We start from the raw sequence: 24,682 nt of genomic DNA, 5'->3' as shown, positions 1-24,682 counted from the left end.
TCAGGAAATACAAAAAAAAAATAAACAATGGCGCTACAACCTGGAAATTAAAAAAAATATGATTTGCCCTCTGTGATACGCTTTTTGGTCTACGGCATTTCTCCACCATTACTTCACGGGAGCAATTACAGATATAGAAAGAAAAATCTATGTACAGGTGATTCGAAACACGACCTCCAACCTGAGAGGCATGCTCGAGTAAACTCTGCTTCAAGGAAACTAATACAAGAAAACCCTGCCTCAATGCGGTTTCCGCGGTTAAGACAATTAGTTAAAACACAAATAGGTTTAAGCTAAATAAATAGTAATCAAATTTTGCAGAGTCCTTAACGAATAAAACGTCGATACTGAAATAATGTTGGTTCGTAAAGTGTTATTTGTATAAATTAGTAATTGTGTTTTTTACAAAGAACAAACAAACGGGCAGTAGGTTCATCTGATGTTAAGTGATAAAAAAAAACTCATGGACACTCAATGCCATAGGGCTCGCAAGTGCGTTGCCGGCCTTTTAAGAATTGGTACGCTCTTTTCTTAAAGGACCCTAAGTCGAATTGTTACACATTAAATCTTGGTTCACTAATTTAAACTCATTAAAAGCCATGCAGTAAAATACTAAGATACTAGAATACGGGAACTTAAAATACTTAAAAAATATTTATATTAATATAGAAATTAAAAAAAAGGGTTGGGACTTGTTATGCTCTCGCTATGCATATTTATAAGCTTTCCTTTTGATTACTACATGTATGTATGTAGACTCAGTTTTCGCACTTCACTGCTCCGAGGATTTTTATTTTGGTTATGGTTATTAAGAAAAATTGGTTTAACAAAAAAACTCAGAAACTATAACCGATTTGAAATTCTAAATGCCAGCAATAAGTAGAATATGAATCAAGAAATTTGTACATAGAAATAGGCAATCAAACAATGGGTCAGTGATCGCATTACTCAGTTAATTGCATATGCAGACATGAGACAAAGATTGCATGGTTTTTACATAACGGTTGCGTGCGAGAACGTGTGGTATAAAATCTAAACGCATGAACAATGTTAATCAAAAATTCATGTCTATAGCAATTAACCTAGCCACTAGATATCCAACTTGTGACACCTCTTGTCACCTCTTGTCTCCTGTGTCAATGCATATTTTTCCTGCGTAAAAAAAGAGTACAAGCTAGTGCTTGTTATATTATAATAATAGCCTATTAATTCTAATACTTTTACATTAAAACACTTTTCTATCTTCTTTAATATATGTGTGCCCTTTTTTGGCAAAGCCGCCTCCAAATTTCACCATTCCTCTTTGCCATGTACCTACTGCCAGTTCTTTAATTTGGTCTATCCATCTTCTAAGTAAGAAGAGTGGCGGAAAGTTTCTTGCCAGTTCTTCTTACCCGCTCTACGCCCTTGACTTGCGGTACCTTGGGCACCGTTTCAGTACTTTTTTGCTCCTCTTTTCTGTTCCTCTTGCCATATGCCCCGCCAATTTCAAATTAAGTTTATATATTTTTATTGTAACATCTGTTGCCTTGGTTTTTTATACAACATGGGGCCAACGAGCAGGAGGCTCAGGTGATGTTAAGTGATACCGCCACCCATAGACACTCACATTGGTTCGCAATAATAATAATCATTTATAAATTAATTTTTTTTTTAAATGTTGGTCCCTGTGGCAGTGTACCTTTAACTCTGGCATTTCCTCGCTGTATTGCGATACTTATTCGTGGAGCGAAAGAAGCACCAGCTCTGGGTTTACCGGTAATAAAAACAATAATTATATTTTTATAAGTCGAATATCGGATTAATGTAAAACAGTTATCGCCATCCTCCTGTAACAAAAACCACACCCAAGAAAGTGTATCGCACGTGACGTCGCTTCCGACACTGCGTGCGCGCCTATTACGTGATATTTCGTGTTGCTAGCCTAATAACATACAATAAATCGTTACACATTTATTTTATTACCTTTAATAGCTTTAAAATTACTGTACACTATTTTTGTATAAAACTCCCTATTAAAATATATATTATAATTTTAAATTAACAAATAGTATTATGTTCGTAAAAATCATATTTACGAGATACATAAAGATGTGGTAGTTCCCGGCACGTTAGTTCCCTTATATGCGCTGGCGGTGTTTTTAGGATTATAGTTAGGAAAGGTATTTTGTTATACATAATTGTTATTTAGTAAATAGTTTGGGAAATGAACAGCACTAGAAATACTGACATTATGACCATATAGAACTTCATAATATGAAGGTATATTAACATATAGCAGTGTTGCCAGTGGCTTCAGCGTGCGACTCTGATTCCATCGTAGGTTTGATCCCCGGATTCCTTTCTGTCTATCTAAACGGTGTAGGAAAAGATCGTGAGGCAACCGGCTTGCCTTAGACTCAAAGAGTCGACGGCTTGTGTCAGGCACAAGCTGATCACCTACTTGCCTATTAGATGGACAAATCACCATGAAACAGATACAGAAATCTGACGCCCAGATCTAAAAAGGGTGTAGCGCCATTGATTTATTTTATTTCTTAACATATACTTATTTTACCTTACCTTTTCTAATTGAAAACAATTCTTTTTCTTTCTCACAGTGGTTGCCTGGAAGAGATCGCTCGAAAGTGATAAGGCCGCCAGTTGCCTCCTTTACATTTAATTATGTTTTTTTTTTAAAAAAATTGTTATATTTTTTTATAACGAAGGTATAAAAAAATATAACAAAAAATTACCCAATTTATATAGGAACTATGTATGTGGGTACTAAACTACTAGGCAATTAAACACTACCACAAAATGGTTATAGAATTCCCCCAGGTGTACAGACTCACTCAAGGCAGTGCTAGTGAATAATACACGCTGCGCGTCGACTTGCGGATTACGGAACGCCGTAAATCGTCGAATTGTGGATTATTCATGCGATTCAAGCTGTTTTGGAGGCGCTCTGTTGACTCCGAGTTATTTGCTCGGCTTCAGCCTATGAAATAGAGCCGCATTGCGCAGTCATAGAATTTTGAGGGCTCCAAGTTGAGATTTTAGCCATAAATACTCTTGTACATCATGCAAATGCTGAAAAATAGCGAACTGTGGAATCGGCTCCCGGGGGGGTCTTCCCTCAGAGATACGACCTCCAAATGTTCAAAAAGCGAGTCTACTCCTCCCTCAAAGGCCGGCAACGCACCCACTAAAAATGGGTGTCTATGGGCTGCGTAGACTGCCTTTTTTGGTCGTCCCGCAAGCTCGTTTGCCCCCTATTATATAAAAAAAAAAATGTGATGATGATCTTGCTTAAGGCGTGTAGCGTAGAGTGGTAGCTTTCAAACAGGATTTTTAGGCCCAGGACTAATGATTTGATACAATACTTTACTGTTATAAACAGTTACAGTTGACTTCTATATACTTAAAGCCTTGCAGGGTGTGGTGAGCATACCAAGTATTGCAAGAACTCGGTTTTTTACTTAGGGGATATGTGCGACGGCAAAGACCAAGGCTGTTCGGGATACTTGGTATCTGGTATAGTGGTTCTTGGTCAGAACCTGTATGTTGCACAGATCTTCGCTAGCTTACTAAATGCTATAGACATCTTTATATTGTGTATCTTATATTTTAAATATATATCAAATTTTTTTCGACATTATCGTATGGGCTTAGTACTTAAGTGTATGTATTTTTAAATAAATAAATAAATAAAGATAATCAACTAATAATTTTAATTAAACAACCTTCAATTGTTTAAAAAAACACAGTCATTCCTCAAAGACTGGCAACGCACCTACTAAATTAGGTATCCATGGGCAGCGACGACTGCTCTTTTTGGGCGTCCCATAGTCTCGTTTGCCCCCATGTCAAAAAAAAAATAATATTCGTCGGACGAATACTAGAAAACTTATTCTGTGTAAAGTAAGCCATTATTTTATTTCAAACGACTTAATTTTATTAATAATGAATCGTGTATTTGCATAGAAAGAGGTAAATACAGATTGATTAATTAGAATACCACACAATGCATATTAAATAATCATATAAATGTCATATTAATTATCATCATGTCATAATGGTAAAAACAACTGTTCTTAAGTTATAATTGTTGTCAAAACTTATGGTCTTAATATTGTCCCACACGTTAAAGGTTGATTATCAGCTGATTATCAGCATCCTTTTAAAATTTAATCATAAATAAAACAGACGTAATTATTTAAAGAAGCTTTGTATACACAATACTATTATTAATAACAAGCATTTTTACTATATAATAAAAAAACTATTACGCAAAAAAAAACCTTTGTTACTGACGTAATAATTAAAGCAAGCGTTAATCCCGTCGATATTAATTATTGTAACTTAATATCAATGCCGCATAGCCAAAATAATTACCATTTTACGTAAAAAGGTTTAAATACACGTGAATACTGAAGTTGATTTTTAATTTTGCATTTCACGGATGGTTGGTCGCAACAGAGTAAAGGAAATGTAAGCCTTTTCCGATAAACTTTAAAGAAACGGCATCCATAAGTAATAAAAGTATGTATAAATAATTAGAGTATCGTTAGAGAACTGGCCTATATATACACGTATAGTACGTGACTTGGTATATAAGCTAATACAGCCTTCGTACCCAATCTTTACGGATTCACGGACTGAAATTATTGTCTGGATTAACACAAATAAAAACTTTCCTCGTAACGCCCCCATAACGAATTTGTGCCCAGTATTAATTATTTTCTTAATTTGTAATTTTGAATAAAACCAAAAATGATATACAAATTATTATATTAAGTACATAGCACATACACACATACTATATACAAATGCCACACGGATATTTATAAGTATTATAAAAATGACAATAAGGCAATAAGCACGCACTTAAAAAATAACCTACAATATCAGTGTATTTCCTCTCAGTTTCAGCACATTTCTAATAATCACAGAGTATAAGGAAATCTAGTTAATGACAGATACATTGGAGACCAGTTACATCCTTTAAATTTAATTTATTCGCTAGAGCTATATTAAATTCCGATCATTTTGAATCGATATTCATCGCAAAAGCGATCTTTTGGCACACTCGCCTTGTTCTTGTATTTATTCATATATTTCAACAGCTATAGTACAGGCCAACATTGATCATATATTTTACGCTAGTAATTATAATTTTTGTTGCCATGAAAAATTTATTACATTAGTAATATCGCTATTAAAAGTGGGGGTTGCTGAAAGAATAGTGAAGGTTGAGGGGGGAAAATCATAAAATAAGTGTCCAAAAATATAAATTCACCACCTAAATGTGTCTATAAACATTAATTAGATTACTCTATTTTAGGAGAGTATACAACAAACTTTTGTGCTTTTGTGCGGATTTAAAAAGTCAAATATTTTAAGCTCATTAATATCCGCTTACTCTGCTCGCATGGAATACGTTAATTTTTTGTTCAAACAGCCGGAAGGATTATTCGCTAATTATATACGCTTTAACATTCGTTGATGTGGAAATTCTGACGTGCAATTTTCCCCGTGAAAAGCTGGTTAACATTGGATACTTTCTTCTGTTGAGCGTTAGTGACAAAGTTAAATTCGTTTAGTGATTTTGTGTATAATGCCTCGTTCACGCGGTTAGAGAATTCATTCATTCAATTTTGTAAGTCGCGTTTCAGCAATCGTGGTCACTGACAGATAACTATTTGATATTATTTATAACGAGTAGTATTTGCGACTGCTATGTTATACACCGGATTTTATAATACACTGCTACCAACTGAATTTTTATCTATATTCCTCTACGGATCGAAGTTATGCAAAATTCGAGCTGAAGACGGGAAAAGATTGACAGGAGATGTGGTGTTAGAGAAAGATGCTTCGCATACCATGGACCCCAAAAAAAAGTAACTAATCAATCTTGGATCAACTCAGAGTTCGTACAAGACTCTCAACAACAAGCTATAGAAGTGTTCTAGCTTTGGTCATATCGCCCGTCGCAAACCAGGACATGCTGTCGCAGTGTGGAAGACAAAAGGCGGGGCAGATCGCCAACCCGCTGGTGTGACCAAGTCAACGATTCTCATGGGTCTTCCCATTACAGCTGCGCTAAGGGAAGCTATAGACCGATCAGTGGAGATATAGCACACCTTACAGTGACGCGACCTTCAGCAATGAAGAATACGACTGAGAAGAGAGCCACTGAATTATTTCCGAGCCAATTCGACTTATAATCAATAGCGTACTAATTCTTAAAAAGCCGGCAAGGCACTCGTGACTCTTTTAGCATTGAAAGTGTCCATGCCATCTCTTAATTATACCTGAGTTTCTTCCCCATTTCTACTCTGTCCTATAAATTATAATAATTTAGTAGATTACATCTTATATGAAATAGGTACGCACTCGCAAAGGCAAAACATATACAATTAAATATGTGGAATATCTATATACATCCAGTTATCTAGGCTATTACGCTTTATACATCTTAGAATAGTATTTATTTTAATATTATATTATCTGAATGTTCCACAAATATTATGTAATCCCAAAATGTTAGCTAAATTTTCCCAATATATTAACATTTCCAATGTATTCATGTATTACGAAAAGTATATTTCCCTCTCAAAGTATATTTGAAAGCAAACATTTCCTACATGAATATATTGCCATTGAACGACTTTGAATTTTATAATGTTATCGCTGATATTTTAAAAATTAAGCAAGATGCATTGATAGTAAATATCCAGGCTTGTTAGACGCAGAAATGTAAACATAATATGTTTTCACCTATTCCTTAAACATTTCTTTTATAAACTATTATACCGTGTTTGTATAATTCGTTTTAATATAAAACAGTACACATTTATTAAATAACCATTAAAAATTGTTCGGATACCTGCAGCTGAGTTTCATCATCGGGGCAGAATACGAAATTCCATCTGTATCACCTCGACGTCCGTCGTTCCATAACTAAACATTTCTTAAGGCAGTTTTTGTCGCGTACCACCACTATATGGAACCAGATGCCCACTGAAATATTTCCGAATCAATTTGACTTAGGGTCCTTGAATAAAAGAGCGTACGAATTCTTAAAAGGCGGGCAACGCACTCGCAAGCCCTCTGGCATTGAGAGTATCGATGTTCGGTATCACTTAACGTCAGTTGAGCCTCCTACGCGTTTGCTCCCCTATTCTATAAAAAAACTCGGCGTATAATTCTATCACTATAATAATAAGTATTGTGACATTTTTTTACCATATGTCAAGTGAAGCATGGTGTAATAGTTGCAGTTGCAACTTGGCGTTTGAAAAAATCTTCTTCTTCCTGCCCGCTTTAGCCCTTCATTTGGGAGTAAATGAAAATTTAGACTTTTTAAATTAATATTGACCAATATATATAATTAATTTTGATTAAATATATACTTACATTGACTAAGAAGTTACAGTAGACTAAAAACCTGTATCAAATACAGAATACAATTTCACACCAAAGGAGTAGCTCAATATTCCTGAAAGTAATAGTGGCAAGGAACGGTTTAGAGTGTTTGAAACCAGATCAATATTTGCTTCAGAGCAATGTTTACTGTCTCTACGAACAGTATAGGCTTAGTGTTATAAAATGTTTGAAACTAAAATCCTTTGCTTGAATAATTTTGTTAGTCTAACTCTTTATAATGAATTTATTTATGTATGCATAATCAGACGTAAGCTTGTTTTGTTTCTAGTAAAAACATGTAATTTTAGTCAACCTGTATTGTATGTAATCTTTTTTTTCGTCTAATGTTTTCATTTGATATTATTCTAACATAGTTTCGCGTGCTTTACAGCGTGCGTGGACACGGTGGCTAAAGACAAAAGGTGTTGAATGTCACAAAGTGTCACAGCTGTAGAAAAATTTGCATTATCTGTATTTTTTCCCCGGAGTTGGTAGTGACTAAAAGATGGAGGGTTTGGCAGAAATGGCTCACGGTGTCCTCTATTTTCGCGGATTGTTTATCTTGAGATTTTAATTTGGATATTATTGGATCCCAGGTGTTTGACAATTTTATGGTCTTCTCTATTGAAATTGAAATTATTCTAACAGTTAACTTTGTTTTATGTGCCTGAGATGTTCCAATGGTTCAGTTTCTTATGACACTTTATCTGTCTGTATTTTCTACTCTACCGTAGTCAAATAAACCAAAGCGTACAGATGGCATAAAAGGAAAAGGATTTTATTTTATTTCATATTAAGTCTATTTGTTTTAAAAGTTCTAAACGAGAAACTTGTACTATGCAAATGACTCTTGTATTTGTTATACAATAAATGGCATACTTAAATTGTACCCAAAAATAATTACGATATTGAAAAAAGAAAACACTATTATCAATTAAAAGGCTAAGATCAAGATAACCCTAAGTAAAACCAATGTGTGCAGACCACGTATGTCCAATTTATCGAATTAATTTGATAATACGAGTTTCCCACACTGGTATAACACGAAAAATTCACTAGTGTTTTAAAAATTAAATTTTATTAAGTTCTGAAGTTGTGAATGGGAAAAGTTTCGTGTTCCTCTTTGCCAAATAAAATACGCTCGAATGCCAACAAATAACTCATAAAACGAATTAATTGCCCATTATGTTTTCTGCTTCCCTGGTACATTTTTTAAATTGATGTTATTTTATATTAATGTTTATTTTATTGACTCTTTTTATGATACAAAAATCTCGATATCGTTCGTTTGTTGTTTTATTATTTTTGTACATAAACTAGCTGACAAACGTTGTTTTGCCATGTATATTATTTCTAGGAAACATTTTTTAGTTCAATAAAAGAGCGTACTAACTATATAATAAAAATAGGGGTTGAACGTAGAGGGGTGAAAATTAGGGATTGTATGTATTTTTGTATGCTGTATGATAAAAAAATAAAAACAAAAAAAAAATGTCTAGAAAATAAAAATCAAATGTTAGGGGTGGACAACTCTAATCACTTAGGAGTATGAAAAATAGATGGTAGCCGATTCTCAGACCTACTGAATATGCATATAAAATTTGATAAAAATCGATCAAGCCGTTTCGGAGGAGTATGGTAACTAACATTGTGACACGAGAATTTTATATATAAGATCATTTGTTTTATTTACACCTTTGATCATAGTGTTTATATATTCACAATTAAGAAATATTCAAATTAAACAGGTTTAAAAGCACTAACAACACGTTTTGTAGCTAAAAATTGGCAATACATTGTATTTGTTATCACAAATACATTAAGATAAAACAAAAATGTATCATATAACATATACAAAGTTAATAAACTATGTTTAAAGACGTATGTAATAAATATACCATGAAAATGTAGGAAATTTACCAAGAACTCGTCATATTTTAGCAGCAAAGGAAAGCTACATAAACGCCCAATAAACTTCGATAATATAAAACCCCTAGGAGTGGTTTCTATCCATCGACAATAATATTTTTATATTTTTCCGCCAGGGCACATTTACGATCGTGGTACCAGATACAAAATGGTGGCATTTTCTTTAGTATAAAATTGGATGTGCAAATAGATTCGATGCCGGGCTTATGTAAATCCATTTTTATGTTTCATTTCAATAGAATTGAATCTACTATATGTATATTTTGAGGATAACTTTATATAAGCCACTATGCATTTAAACTTGGGTTCTGGGATATTCTGATATAAATTCGGGATTAGAGGTAAAAGCCTATTTTGAAAATTGAGAAAAGAGATAACCACTACTTTTCCGAAAAGAAATTTAAATGTATATATACTACACAGTTCTATTTAATATAATATACTATAAGCCATTCTTATATGTTAGATGTGTGTTATATGTTGACATCTTTAGCATTGTAATGTGTACATCACAATTATGATTTATGTCCTATTATGTACCTAAATATGGTAAATGTGAAGGTAAATAGAAAATATAGAATATAATGAGCACAGTTACACCTTGACCTTATACACCGGAAGGGAATGTTATAATGGAACAATGAAATGGCGGGAATTCGTTGACTTAAAACTACCTCAAAGTTCAATCACACTTAGTGATTGCCATATACACAAATATCGTTGTATTATTTTATTTATTGGTCCAATTAATAGTACACTTAACGTACGAAATACCGAAAAGGTACTAAACTTATTGAACATTGAATATTGATAGCATAAAGTCGACATTTAATAAAAAATTGTAAAATATAATTTTACTGTAATAATAAAAATCTGATAATTAAGATCTTCCTTGTATATAATAAATAATGCTTTAAACTTATACAAATATACAGTATTTATAATATTCTTAACCTACATAGTAATAATTATAATTACAATTGTATTGTATTTAATAATTACAATTCGCTCATAGAATTTAATTTGTTACACTGAAATACATGTACCTACATGTATTTCTTTATTCTCAATATACCTAGGATGCCTTTTATTTTATCATTTTTAAAACTGTAATTTATTCAATAAAACTGAGGAATACAAACATCGCAATATAACCTTTTCACAAACTATAGATGCTAATTAAACGTTGTCTTTGGTTGTCTGACAACTCGGAAGTGCTCACCTGCCAATGTCCGTAAGTGTCATCGACATTGGACAACATCCAACTATGAATTCCGCAATCTGATTTGTAACCTCATCCTCAAATACCAATCATTCTTACTGGCGTTCTTCAAGGAGGCAAATTAATAAAAACATATTTATAATCCTTTCAAATAAAACAGTTATTTGTGTTATTAAACTAAATTATATTTTTACCATACTGTAATAATAATAATAGCCTTTTAATTCAGATAGTTTTACATTTAAACACGTTTCTATTTCCATTTTCAATTTCTTTTAGGTATCTGTGTGCCCTTTTTTGACAAAGGCCTCATCCAAAGCTTGCCTTTCTTCTCTGCATTGTGCCACTCTTTGCCAAATACCATCTGTTTCATTATCTATCTATCTACCTTCTAAGTTGTCTTCATATTTTTTGTTTGTTGTAGCGGTACCATACGATATCTATACATGAGCGTTTTATGTCTTAACTTAAAATGTATGTGAAAGCAAATTTCTCATACTGTTTTATTATATAGTAAGCAATTTGCCACTGAACATAAAAATAATCTATTTTTTCTTGAAAATCTATGTTTTAAATATGGTGGTACAATATAAACTTCGCATATTTGCGCACATTGTCTTGCATATTTAAAAGGTAGAATTTTACATAGTAGTTACATATTACATTACATTATTAAATCGTTGCGAGTACTCTTAACAAATGGATGTAAATACATGTTTTAAAGTTATGTTTAGTAACTAAAGTGTTTTAGGATTTCGGCGACCTCTGCTAAGATTCGCTTCGATTCCGGGCGAATATAAATGCGACTTTGATTCTTTATTAGCGATTGGCTATACTGTTAACTATGATCACTCTACTACTTATTAATACAAACCAAATTGCACCCTTTTAACTGAGAGTACTGTATCGGCACTTTCTTTAAAATTGTGTTACGCTGTTCTAAAAGGGGACAAAGTTAAAATGATCCTGACTGAATACTAGTATACTTTTTATTTATTTATTTTATTTTTGCTCTCAAACATCACACATGTTACAAGGATAATCAGATACTTATGAATATGTTATAGAAAGTATAAACATGTGTGAAAATGACATGAGAAGTTAAGAAGGCGCAGTACTAACCAGATCTTTCAATTCCTCACAATCTAGTAGCCCATATCGCAGCACAGATCTCACTAGGGGACTCTTTGTATTGAAGAAGTCGCATGGGTCCAAGCATCCGCAAATATACACTGTAAATACATAATTATGTAGGAATACAGAAAATAACAATAATAGCAAAGGAATGAAAACAGCAAGGTTTCTAAAACGACTCGGCGAACAATACTTTTCTTGAGTAGCATGATGTCACCCTAGTACTCAGTTGAACAGTTGAAGTACTAAACTATCAACACAGCGTACATAGAATTTGATAGAAAGACTGACGAACTGAATTTAGGATTGTGATGAATTATATTCTATCATTAATCTACCTGCCAACAAATCCTTTTATAATCAATCAGTATAAATGAACATGTCAATAATGGAATTTAAAAAAAAATCATTTTCTTCCTTCCTAAAATCAGTGGCGCCACAACCTTTTTAGATCTGGGCCTCAGATTTCTGTATCAGTTTCATGATATGTCAATCTAATAAGTAAGTAGGTGATCAGTCTCCTGTGCCTGATTCGCCGTCGAATGGGTCTAAGGCAAGCCGGTTTCTGTTTAATGTTAAATATGCACATAGAAAGAAATTCCATTGGTGCATAGCCGGGGATCGAACCTACGACCTAAGGGATTAGAGTCGCACGCTGTAGCCAACACTGCTCTACAATCGTATAGAATCCATAATCATAAATATTACTGCGCAAAAACCTTCATACGTCATCGATACCTATCATTTATAAATAATCATATCACGTGCCATAGATTGCATTGGACCTTGACTATTGATAATTGTACCTTTTGGGATTATCTATGGCAGCCTTGCGATTCTGTAACTCACTTTTCGAACTCTCACAGCGGCGGTCGCGCTCAAATCAGTCGTAAAGCAGTCATTTTACGATTTGGCATTCTGATAAGGAGGGAGCTTGTAGTTTTATGTTTGAGGTGAGAGTTCGAAAAGTGAGTTACAGAATCGCAAGGCTGATCTCTATTTTTGGATAAATTAACTAACTGAATTATGTTTTTCTTTACAGATTTTCAAGAGTCACCTCTATTCTTCTTATTGTAAGTATTTTTCTTAAAAATTTGTTATATATAGCCAAAAATTAAACAAAAGAAAATACAGAAGATTCTTTAAATAACCTTTAAACCTCGTAATAAGAAATATAATGAGAATCACGCGAACAATGCAACATATTATGTAACATATTCCAAACTCTGATAATATGCAACCTTCACCTTGGACTTCCTTATTGTTTATGGTATGTTATTGAATATATATATATAGCTTTGTCCAATTGCAGACACGATTGACCTATATAGGATATGATGCACTTGAACGAGCATTGTCCATTTACTAGATAAGCGTAACGTTTAGAATATAGGCAAGTGATCTGTGCCTACCAACCCGAAACGGCAATTTCTTCACCGCAATTTAGCGTTGGTACACTGTAATTTCAATGGTAATTAAATCGACGTAGTTCCTTCCGCTAATGTTCTTGAAATCGCACAGTTCAAAGACTCAGCATTGATGTTGGGATTGTAATAACGCTTTTGGAATATACAGACCGGTGTTGGACCCTAATTTAAATTGAAAAGACAGCATTTGTACTTCTATGAAAGTTGGAACCACCTCCATATTTATGCACCTGTTCTAATGGCCATTTTCTTTACGTACGATCAACCTGGCATGAGACGCTTCGATGTTTTTGAGTGTCACGATGTTTTCCTTCACCCTACTAGCGAGTATTTAATGCGCACATAGAAAGAAGTATTAATTATATATAAAGTCGATAACATATACCTAATATATAACCTAACGGCAACGCTTTGAGTATTTTTTATAAATACTTAAAATTTCCTAATAGGTAAACCTGTATATACAGCAATAAAATTTCAAATATGACGTGATTACTTAAGGAGTTGCATAATAAAACGCTGATTTATGAATAACAAAGTATATTGCGTTCTATGTATTTTGTATATAATTAATTTATACTTAACGACGTTCCGGCATGCGAACAATTCTTTTGTTTATTCTACAGATTAAGATTTAAATTATATATTATTGTGGAGGTCATCTTTCTGTTGACGATTGGTTTGACTTTAACCAGGCGAGTGTAAGGTGGGGCTGGAAGATTAGTTGTATGAAACTGGACTACATTGAGGATGTTCTTAGTATAGGTTGTGTAGAATAGAAATCATAAGCAAGAAAGGAATGTCAGAATCATATAAATGCAGGTTTTTTCTTGCCTCTGCGGCATTTATTAAAACATCACAGTTCGTACTCAAAGTCATACATATTTCATATTTACAATCAAGTATACAGTGTTTACAATTTTATTCAAAGTTATAATAAACATTATTAAAAAGAAAATCAAAACAAATTTAAAAGTTTGGTCCTTATGGCAGTGTACCTTTAACGCTGGCAGCATTTCCTCGCTGTATTGCGATACTTATTTGTTGAGCCAGGAAAGTACCAGATCTGGGGTCACCGGTACTATCTACTAGGCGCCAACTTAAATCTTTAATAAGCGCCTGTGCACTTGAACTCCACGTCCAAAGAGTCGACTCCAAAGGGAACAAAATCGAAGTTGGAGGAAAGACTCTTATATTTGTGCCGTTTATTATTTTCTGCCTGCTCTTCGGCCGCCCCAACTGAAAGTCAAACATTTTTAAACACTTTGTAGGATCCTCCAAACTAGGTAGAAAAATAGTTAATAAGTAAATTTTTCTATTCGCCCATAACATGCGAATTTAATCTTCCTTTGTTTGAGAAACAATAATCTTTGTAATTAATGTCAACTGTCATTAAAATGTCACGGATGTCAGTGGTCATTTTCCCGCGCATTTGTTTTCGTGTGAAGGCAGGGTCAATAGAATGCATAGATGCCATATTGCCACTCAATTAAAACCTGTTTCATGTGAACTTGACATTATTGGGAAATCAGGTTTAGTAATTATCTTACAATGAAGTATTTTGTGATGTTTTGTTGTATTCGCTTTATAAATAGTTAAGAATAATTTTGTTTATTGATAAAAATTATGTATTCGTTTCTTTAGTTTTTTTTTTAATTTGACCTTTATTTAGGCACTCAGAGTCGTTCATTAAGAGTCAGTTACGCCATTTGTAAATATTTGAATTCGGTTTTTCATTTACATTAAATGTCGCTGAGTTGTACCGTTGTTCTCATAATAATTAATATTAATTTATTTGTTGTGGCATTAACGAAAACCTTTATTGGCTATTAAGTCTGTTTCAGAATCTTTATTGGTCAATTTAAATTTTATTGGTTCATCTAAAAGCTAATTATAAAAAACCCCTTTACAACAAAATATAATCTATAACTCAATGGGTCTTATAATGAGTATTTTTGATACAACATCAGTACTCTGGAACTTCCAACGTTTAGTTTGTACTGCCCAATCTCATCATAACATCGACAAAAGAACATCGCAATTAATAGCTACAGATTATTATCAATGCAGAACTGTCAAACTATCTCAAACGCAAGATTAAATAAAAACACTAGTCTAGGAACTATTCACATTCAAGACGCAATAAAGGCAAAAAATCATAATCCTTGTACTAAAAGTCACGCATTTTTTGTCCTTATTAATGAATATAAGTAAAGGTCAAAATATGCGTTTAAATTGTGATATTGAACTAGAAACGGCAAGATGAACCAACCGGTTATGTCCTCTAAAGCCTTTAAATAGGTAATGCTAATTTGTTTTCTATATCTATACCTAGGTTTGTATATGTTGTATAAATTAATTAACGTTGTTTTAAAGCGTTTTAAAACCTGAAAAGATTTATTTATTTCGTAATCCTAAGCTACCATATATTATATACAACAAAAAACAATTATACTATATAAAAGGAATATATACAAAAGGATCAAATATTTATGAAATCAAAAAATTAATTTAATTTAATTAATTCGACTGTGCTGTGTGTATTCTAAATATCGTTTTAATTTTAATTGGTAGTATTTGATATTGTTTAAAGATCCGTTTCGTAATAGTTAATATGTAAAAAGTCAAGTACCTTTTTTAATATATTTAAAACATTATCGGATTTAAGTCTATACGGGGATAATTTTGTAATTAAATCAATAAAAATCAATTTAATTCTGGTAAAATTGTCGAATCACGGCTCTACCTTAAAATATTTTTCAATTTATTTTTGTCTTTGTTTGTGTTTACGCATGGTTGAAAAGAAAAACACGTGTCCCTGAATTAAAACGATTTAATTAAAACTGTGTTTTTTGAATATGTGTGTGTCTCTCCAATTCCTTTTAGTCACAAAACAATAACAATATTTTTCTCTATAATAACATTACTAGACAACATCATTATCAGGTGATGCATAATATTAGGTGGTGCATGGTTCAAAACACCATGCTGGCTGTAATCGAGGGAAGACTGGATTATGTGGGCAATGGTCTGCATGAGCCCTTTTTAGTTTAAAGATTTACACTCTAAAACTTTGTTTCTCAACCATTTATATGTCGCGATCCACGAAAATGCCAAAAAGTTAAGTAATACATAATTATTAATAGTTGGTATTTATTATGTTGTCCTTGGGAAACGATGCTCTAAGCCAGGGGTCTCCAAACTACGGCCCGAGGGCCACATCTGGCCCACGGACAGATTTTGTCCAGCCCGCGGACAGCTAGCATACTTGAAAACTCCTTTTAGATTTATAGCAAAACATATTTTTTATAGCAAATTAAACTTAGTTTACTGAAGTATTCTAATTTTATGTTGAATAATTACTAATATGACATTGATATGGTCATGGGCTAACTACTCATAACATTGTTGTAGGCTTATTGTTATTGTGATAAAAACATAACTTATAAGAAGCAATGACATATGGTTTTGGCCCTCGGAACTTACTGGAGTAATCAGTATGGCCCTAAGGCTGGAAAGTTTGGAGACCCCTGCTCTAAGCTAACCTCCTAATATAATATTTAGGACAATATTGACTATTAACTGAACTGAATATTAACTGATAACAACTATATAGACTTATGATTGTATGTCTTTAATAAATACTCTATGGTCCCCATTCGTGGTAAATCTCGGCCATGGTTTGGCCACTCTTGCAAAGAGGCTTCCCGTCTTAAGCTAGAGTACTATAAAATCTGGGCTCACGCAATGGCCATAAAGGATCCCGATGTAGCTCTCCATAAAAAGAAATTTAACGCAGCTACCCGAACCCTTAAACGAGAAATTTTTAAAGCAAAATCGGAACATATTGGCAGAATTGGTGAAAAGCTCGCGAAATTGCCCTCTGGAACTCGAGCCTTTTGGTCATTGGCGAAGGCAACTCAGGGAAACTTTTGTCAGCCCTCTTTACCATCCTTGCGAAAGGAGGATGACTCGATGGCTCACTCGGCGAAAGAGAAAGCAGAGCTCCTTTGCTCTCTCTTTGCTTCTAACTCCACGCTCAATGACTCAGGGACCTTACCGCCCACTATTCCGCATTGCGGGTTTTCTATGCCTGAAGTTCGATTCGAACAGATTGGTGTGCGGAGGGCCTTAATCTCCCTTGATACCCACAAGTCAAGTGGTCCTGACGGCCTTCCCTCGATCGTTCTCAAGACCTGTGCTTCTGAGCTGACTCCGGTGCTTACACGGCTCTTTCGACTCTCGTACTCCTCGGGCGTAGTTCCAAGCTCATGGAAGACTGCGCATGTTCATCCCATTCCCAAAAAAGGTGACCGCTCTGAACCATCCAGCTACAGACCTATCGCAATCACTTCTTTATTTTCAAAGGTAATGGAGTCTATCATCAATAGGCAGCTCTTGCGATATCTGGAGGAGCACCAGCTAATTAGTGATCGTCAGTATGGCTTTCGCCGTGGCCGCTCGGCTGGTGATCTTCTTGCCTATCTAACTCATAGATGGGCCGAAGTTGTGGAAAGTAAGGGAGAGGCATTGGCCGCTAGCTTGGATATAGCTAAGGCCTTTGATAGGGTTTGGCACAGGGCGCTTCTTTCGAAACTACCGTCATACGGTTTGCCCGATGGCTTATGCCGATGGCTGGCAAATTTTCTTGTAGGACGTAGCATTAAAGTCCTAGTTGACGGAGCGTGTTCCAATCCTAGACCCATCAATGCAGGCGTTCCGCAAGGTTGTGTCCTTTCGCCGACCCTGTTCGTTCTGCATATCAATGACCTGTTGAATATCGACAACATCCATTGCTATGCAGACGACAGTACCATCGACACATTATATTCCGGCCATCCGAACATGTCTCGATCTGAAGTCGATGAGAGTCGCAACATACTTGTTCTCGAAATTGAGTCGATTCTGGAGAAGGTTTCTGTGTGGGGTAGTAACAACCTTGTTAAGTTTAATCCTACAAAGACTCAGGTTTGTTCGTTTTCTGCCAAGAAAGATCCTTTTGTCGTATCTCCCCAATTTGAAGGCGCTCTCCTTAGTTCGTCACACAGCCTCAGTATCCTTGGGGTTGGCATTTCGAAAGAAGTCCAATTTCGCAGTCATCTGGAAGAAAAAGCCAAACTGGCTTCCAAAAAGCTGGGTGTTTTGGGTAGGGCTAAGCAGTATTTCACTGAGGTGCAACGTATGCAGCTCTACAAAGCTCAAGTACGACCTCATATGGAATACTGCTCGCATCTCTGGGCCGGTGCTCCCAAATACCAGCTTCTTCCTTTTGACCAAATTCAGCGAAGGGCTTGTCGAATTGTCAATCTCCAATGTCTTACTGATCGGCTTGATTCTCTATCGCTACGCAGAGACATTGCGTCTCTTTGCGTTTTTTACAAAATTTATTACGGAGAGTGTTCTGAAGAATTGTTTGGGTTGATCCCTCCTGCCTCTTTTCAACACCGTACGAGCCGAACGACCTCTAAATTTCACCAGCATCATCTTGATGGTTGGAGGTCTTCCACGGTCCGCTTCACTAGGCATTTTCTTTTGCGAACTAGCGAACTGTGGAATCGGCTCCCGGGGGGGGTCTTCCCTCAGAGATACGACCTCCAAATTTTTAAAAAACGAGCCTACTCCTCCCTCAAAGGCCGGCAACGCACCCACTAAAATGGGTGTCTATGGGCTGCGTGGACTACCCTTTTTGGTCGTCCCGCAAGCTCGTTTGCCCCCCTATTATATAAAAAAAAAAAAAAAAAAAAAAAAAAATTTTTAAAAATAAATATTGTTACCTCAATCCCAAATCCCAAAAATTACAAAATCATATATTATCTTAACTGCACGCTTGGAAGCTATATAAACTACAAAGTTAAATATGAATGAGATGTCCAAGGTTCGTCAAAACGTTGTAAATGGACGATAAAACCAACAATATATCATATAGGTTGTAAATTTTATCGTGCCTTTTACGATGGTCAACCTACAAAGGTTTCGTTGCTAATATTCGTTTTATTCACTTGTTTTATCCAGCTTCGCTTGTGGGAAACAGTCCGAAACTCTGATAAAATCTATTTATTTATTTATTTCCTAATTCTACAAATACAAATTATATACAACAAAAAACAGTTATACTAAACATATCGCCAAAGATTAAATATAAATTATAATCAAAAAGGTTCAAACATTTTAGATTACATAAACATAAAAATGATTAAATACGTAATACCTAATTCAGCTGTGCTGTGTGATGGTGTGAAAGATCATGCTCATGATGCAGGTGATTTAGCTCTATGGATATTCTTGCTACTTCTTTCAATAATATTCCGTGATAGCTTAAACAAGTCAAGGCTTTTATAATGCTCGTTGTATGTCCGGGCTACAAAATTATTATTTTTCTATAATGTTAGTTTATCATAGCATATACCTTGTATGTTATATATGATACTTAGTATATTCTAACATATTTAAGTAAATTAAAAGTATTAATTGATGTGCCCACCAATTGGTGATGGCTACCTCGTTTTAAAACAAAACAAATTTAATTTAATTCTTAAAAGGCCGGCCACTCACTTGCGAGACCTCTGGCAATGTATCTATGGACTAACACATAGCTTTATCCTCCTGCCCGTTTGTTATATAATTAAAAACAAATATAACTTGTTATGACTACACCCTCATATCTCTCTCTAACTTTTTCAATTTAAGCACAATACGGTATGTTGATTATAATCGTAATGTAAATCACTAAGGTAATGTTCACATCTTGATTTTTAATATGTTAGGAAATTAAAAAAAGGCCGGCAACGCAATCGCGAGCCCTCTGGCATCCATGTCCATGGGCGGCGGTATCACTTAACATCAAGTGAGTCTGTTCTCCCTGTTCTATAAAAAAATCTAATCGACAAGATCACGCTCTTCTTTCGAAGATATTGATGTTGCTGCTTATTATTTTCGGAGACCCTCATTATTGAAGACCTGTTAGGATCTAGACTAGCAATTAAGTAAGCTACTTCTCATTAAAGCTTTTCTTCATAAAAGCCCGCATAACTCAATATAACAAGTTTTCGCCTAGTTAACAAAATTAGCTACAAATGAATCTTATTGCTAAGATCATATTTTATTCAGTCGACTTGATCATTAACGAGCCGGAAATTCATTTATCATTATTAATGATATTTTAGCAAGTTATTTCGTTGAGATATTCCATGTTATTCAAAATCATTTATTCAAATTGGTAACACAATGTACACTTATGAACAAGAAAATGAAATGCTTCTAATTTTACATTTACTGCCAGTTCTCAAATCAAGGGCGTAGAACGGAAGAGAAGAACTGGCAATAAACTCTGCGCCACTCTTTTTAATCGCCAAGTTTTTTGTTTTACACAACGTTTGTAAGGAGCTGCAACCATTACACCATGTTCCACATGACATCTTAAGTAATTAATAATAATAAAAAACAAAGATTTGTCCTCTATCAGCAGGAGGCATGGTAAAATAGGAGCATGCACTTACATTCTCGTGGGAACAAAACGCAAATACATAGTCAACACAAGTAGCTAGTCCACGAGTATTTTTCTGCGTGTTTCAGAGGTTTTAACGACACCATTCTAACGCTTTTACTTCAAAAATTGATGGCACTAAAACCCCGGATTGATTACCATGATATTTTTTAAAGACATGGTGAACAGTACAACTTTTGTTATTAGGCAGTTCCCTACGATGGTCTTCTTTACTAATTAGCCAATAATTCCTCATCTCGCGTCCTTAAACCCCATTTAATACCTGGTAATCTTGTGATAAGTAGGTGATTTATTAAGTTAGTTAATATTAATTGTCACACATCCATCAGTAGATTTCCTAATCATTTGTCAATCTAATATGCAAGTAGATGATCAGCCTCCTGTGCCTGACACGCCATCGACGTTTTTGGTCTAAGACGGTTTTCTCACGATGTTTTGCTTCACCGTTCGAGCGAATGTTAAAAGCGCAAATATATATAATAGAAAGAATGTTCATTGATGGACAGCCAGGGATCTAACCTACGACCTCAGGGATGAGAAGCATGCTGAAGCCGCTAGGCCAACACTGGTCACACTTCTATAGCGTTGCATATATAGCTTGTAGCAGTTTCGATTTCCGGAGAATGAAATTGTGGTTAGTTCTTAGGGTTAGTAGTTGCAATGGTAGCCGAAAAGTCACTGTTATCCAGATTGAGCATTCTGATAAACTAGCTAGGTCTGGTTATACATAGTTGCGTTTTTTACGATGCGCGCGCACACCTTCACAAAAAACCGACACCCGCACGCCGTCACAAAACACAGACACCCTGAAGTTAGTATAGTCAACATTTTGAAATAAAAAATGTCAATTTCTGTAATTATGCAGAAATATTTTTTGTGATATTTAAATAAACTTTATTTAACCAGATAATGCGTTATAATAAAACTTTCAATGTATTGAATACCTTTTTTCTATTGTTAGTGTCGTTTTTTCGATAATATTTTTCGAAGATAATATTTTTAAAAAAGATTTTTATCTTGTTACGCCAAAAAAGTATAACTTCTAACGCGTGTACAGAAGAACACACACGTTTTTTTTATCTGTTCGTGTATGTTATGTTTAACTATAAGTGGTTGTCACATTAAATATTGTATTTTGTTTTTCTTGTACAAACTAATCAGCATGCCGAGCGTTGGCAAGCTTATAAATAAATAGATATAAAAACAATTTATCCCTTCCAACAAAATAAACAATTTCGGGTATTATAATTTCGAGTTAAAATTCTCAAGGTATATGAAACGATATAGAAACACTTCCGACACTCAATCAAGACATCCATTGTTTATTACAATTAGTATTAATAACAAATTGATTCTCATGCAGGTGGCATCGTCTTCCGTGTTATTACGATTCAATGACAGGTCCGTCACGGTGCAAAACTAAGAATAATACTAATGAGAGATTTGATTAATTGCGTTGAGAGAGGTTGGTATAAAAATGTATTTAACAAGAACATCTGTTTACCGTAAAGAACGTATCAGCTTATGAATCTTAATAGAACAGGGGGCAAACGGGCGGGAGGCTATCCTGATGATACATGACATGCCCATGGACACTCTCAATGTCAAAGGGCCCGCGAGCGTTGCCGGTCTCTTAAGAATTGGTACGCTCTTTATTTGAAGTCAGATTGGTACGGAAATACATCGGTGGGAAGCTGGTCCCACATAATGGTTGTGCGCGGCAAAGACTGCCTTAAGAAACGCTCAGTTGTGGAACGACGGACGAAGTGAAAGTGAAAATTTGTTTGCATTACTGTAGCTCTAGTTTAGCAGATTATATAACCACTGTGCTATGTCGCAGATATATTATAAAATATGTCTAGGTTAAATATTTGTGTAAAGTCTTAGCTTAGGGATTAAGTGTTAAGGATTTTTAATACAAATACACATTATTGGATCTATTTTAACATTAAATCAAGATCTTAAAATTATGTGTCCATTATGAAAAAATACATTATATAAGGTAAACATTATATTAATTAAAAGTTAACGCGCCAGAGATTTCATATAGATATGTAAATATAATGTAAATTGATATCCATTAAAGACGATTTCATCTGAGATAATCTAAGGTCACATGCAATATTGATTGTTATTAGTTGCACGAGTACAAGGGCTTTATTGCGATTTTGTATATATAATGTTGTATAACACATATATGTATGTATAATTATTATTATATTCTAACCTTAGGTTTTTAAGAATAGTGTTGGCCTAGTGGCATCAGCGTGCGACTCGTCCTTGAGGTCGTAGGTTCGATCCCAGGCAACGAACTAATGGACTTTGTGCGTGCGCATGGTGAAGGAAAACATCGCGAGGAAACCAGCTTGCCTTAGACGCAAAATGTCGACGTGTCAAGCACAGAGGTTGATCACCTACTTGCCTATTAGATTGACTAATTAACATGAAGTAGATACAGAAATCTGAGAATCAGACCTAAAAAGGTTGTAGCGCCACTTGTTTTAGTTTTATAAACAATAAATCTTAAAACTAATTAACCAAAAACTAAATATATGTGAAGACAAGAAATGAATAATTAGTCAATTACCTGAAATATAGAAATAACATTTGGAGTTTGTTATTTCATAAATGTTCTTCAAAACAATTATTTTAATCTAATTCCTAATTAATATCCGAAAATAGTCTAATAAAAACAAATTTAAGCAACAAGTCAAAACTCGCGTCTTTTTCCACAGACCAACAAACTCTTTATATTGTAATTAAATAAAACGTCAGTTATATTTATTAAAAAAATCTACTATCTTTGGGTTGAGCCAACACTATGTGCGCAATGAATCCTTGCTCCTACGGTTTTATTGTGAGGAAACCGGCATGTCGTTGTCTCAAACTATAAATATAAATGATTAAAAAACATATGCTAAACATATAAAAAAAAACTGCGTAATACCTTAAGTAAGTGGAACCAAATACACACAAGATCAGACTGTCTTCCTTAATGGAGACTTTTAGTAGACTTATTGGACACTTTCCTAAGTTAAATATCCTTTTTAGTAAAAGAGCCTTAAGTTACGCTAGATTGTAATGTTAAATGTGCAGACAATTTATAACAAAAACACGTATAACACCTCATTATATTTTCCTTCTATTTCATTTACTTCCCCGAAAGTATTACATAAATTAAACCTAAATAATTGGCGTATATAAATGAACTTACGCTTTAACAACGTTTTTCCAGCATTTCCCATTCAAAGGAAAACCGATCATCCGTAAAACTATTAAAACGTAAAATCGTTTGGTTGTGAGAAATTTTCGCGGAAATAAAAAGGTGTTTTAAAGCAAGCGAGCCTTGACGAATGTGCTTTTTGCTGCACCTAGACTTTTAATTAAAACGTTCGCAAAGAAATTCGACAAAAACAACGGATGGATTATAAAATTCCATTAATTTCCTTACATTGAATTAGGTTTCATTTTGTCGGGTTAATACTTTGCTAGTTTTACGAATATAGGATAAAAAGGATTTGACATTTTCTTAGTTGAAGGCATTCTTTAAGGCAGTTGTTTGTGATTGATTTGTTGGATCTGGGATGATATATTTAATTTACTAATTCACTAGTTGCCCCGCTAACTTCGTTTCGTCCTAATATGATTTAATCACTTAGCCTACCTTTTTAGTAGTAGCTACATACCGATCTAAGAAGCATTTTGCTATGCTATCATAGAGACTGTTTGCTTTTCCGGAACAAAAATCTAAGTATAATAAGTACCTACTTAGTTTTTGTTCTGGATAAATATTTGTAGTTTTTAAATATTTTCCTCCATAAAAACCTTCCTCAGAGGTCAAGGTAAATAAATTGAAAAAAAATTACTCGTCTTGCTCTGTCTTCGACTTTTGCGCTTAGCAACATATTTTGTAATACATTTTTATTTCTATAGATATGACATGTATGGAAATAATTAATGAACTTCATAGATTAACGTTTTTAATTGTCCGTTGAGTGAACTGACAAAAGGTCTATTTATGTCGTATAGTATTAGAAATAGTTTGTAGACACG

General features: G+C 34.2%; 1 protein-coding gene across 1 annotated transcript in view; it reads left to right on the top strand.

Annotated features, from left to right (window-relative positions):
- The first annotated feature begins 12,738 nt into the window (after nucleotides 1-12,738).
- Nucleotides 12,739-24,682, top strand: part of LOC125060640 (Ig-like and fibronectin type-III domain-containing protein 2) — a 115,653-nt gene continuing 103,709 nt past the window's right edge. The window contains exon 1 of the mRNA XM_047665616.1: nucleotides 12,739-12,771. The gene's annotated coding sequence lies outside the window, so the exon portion shown is untranslated. The remainder of the gene's footprint in view (nucleotides 12,772-24,682) is intronic.

The sequence above is a fragment of the Pieris napi genome, chromosome 22, assembly GCF_905475465.1.
Source record: "Pieris napi chromosome 22, ilPieNapi1.2, whole genome shotgun sequence".
Classification (NCBI taxonomy): Eukaryota; Metazoa; Arthropoda; class Insecta; order Lepidoptera; family Pieridae; genus Pieris; species Pieris napi.
The sequence above is the reverse complement of the archived record's forward strand: the minus strand, read 5'-3'. Positions and strand labels throughout refer to the sequence as shown.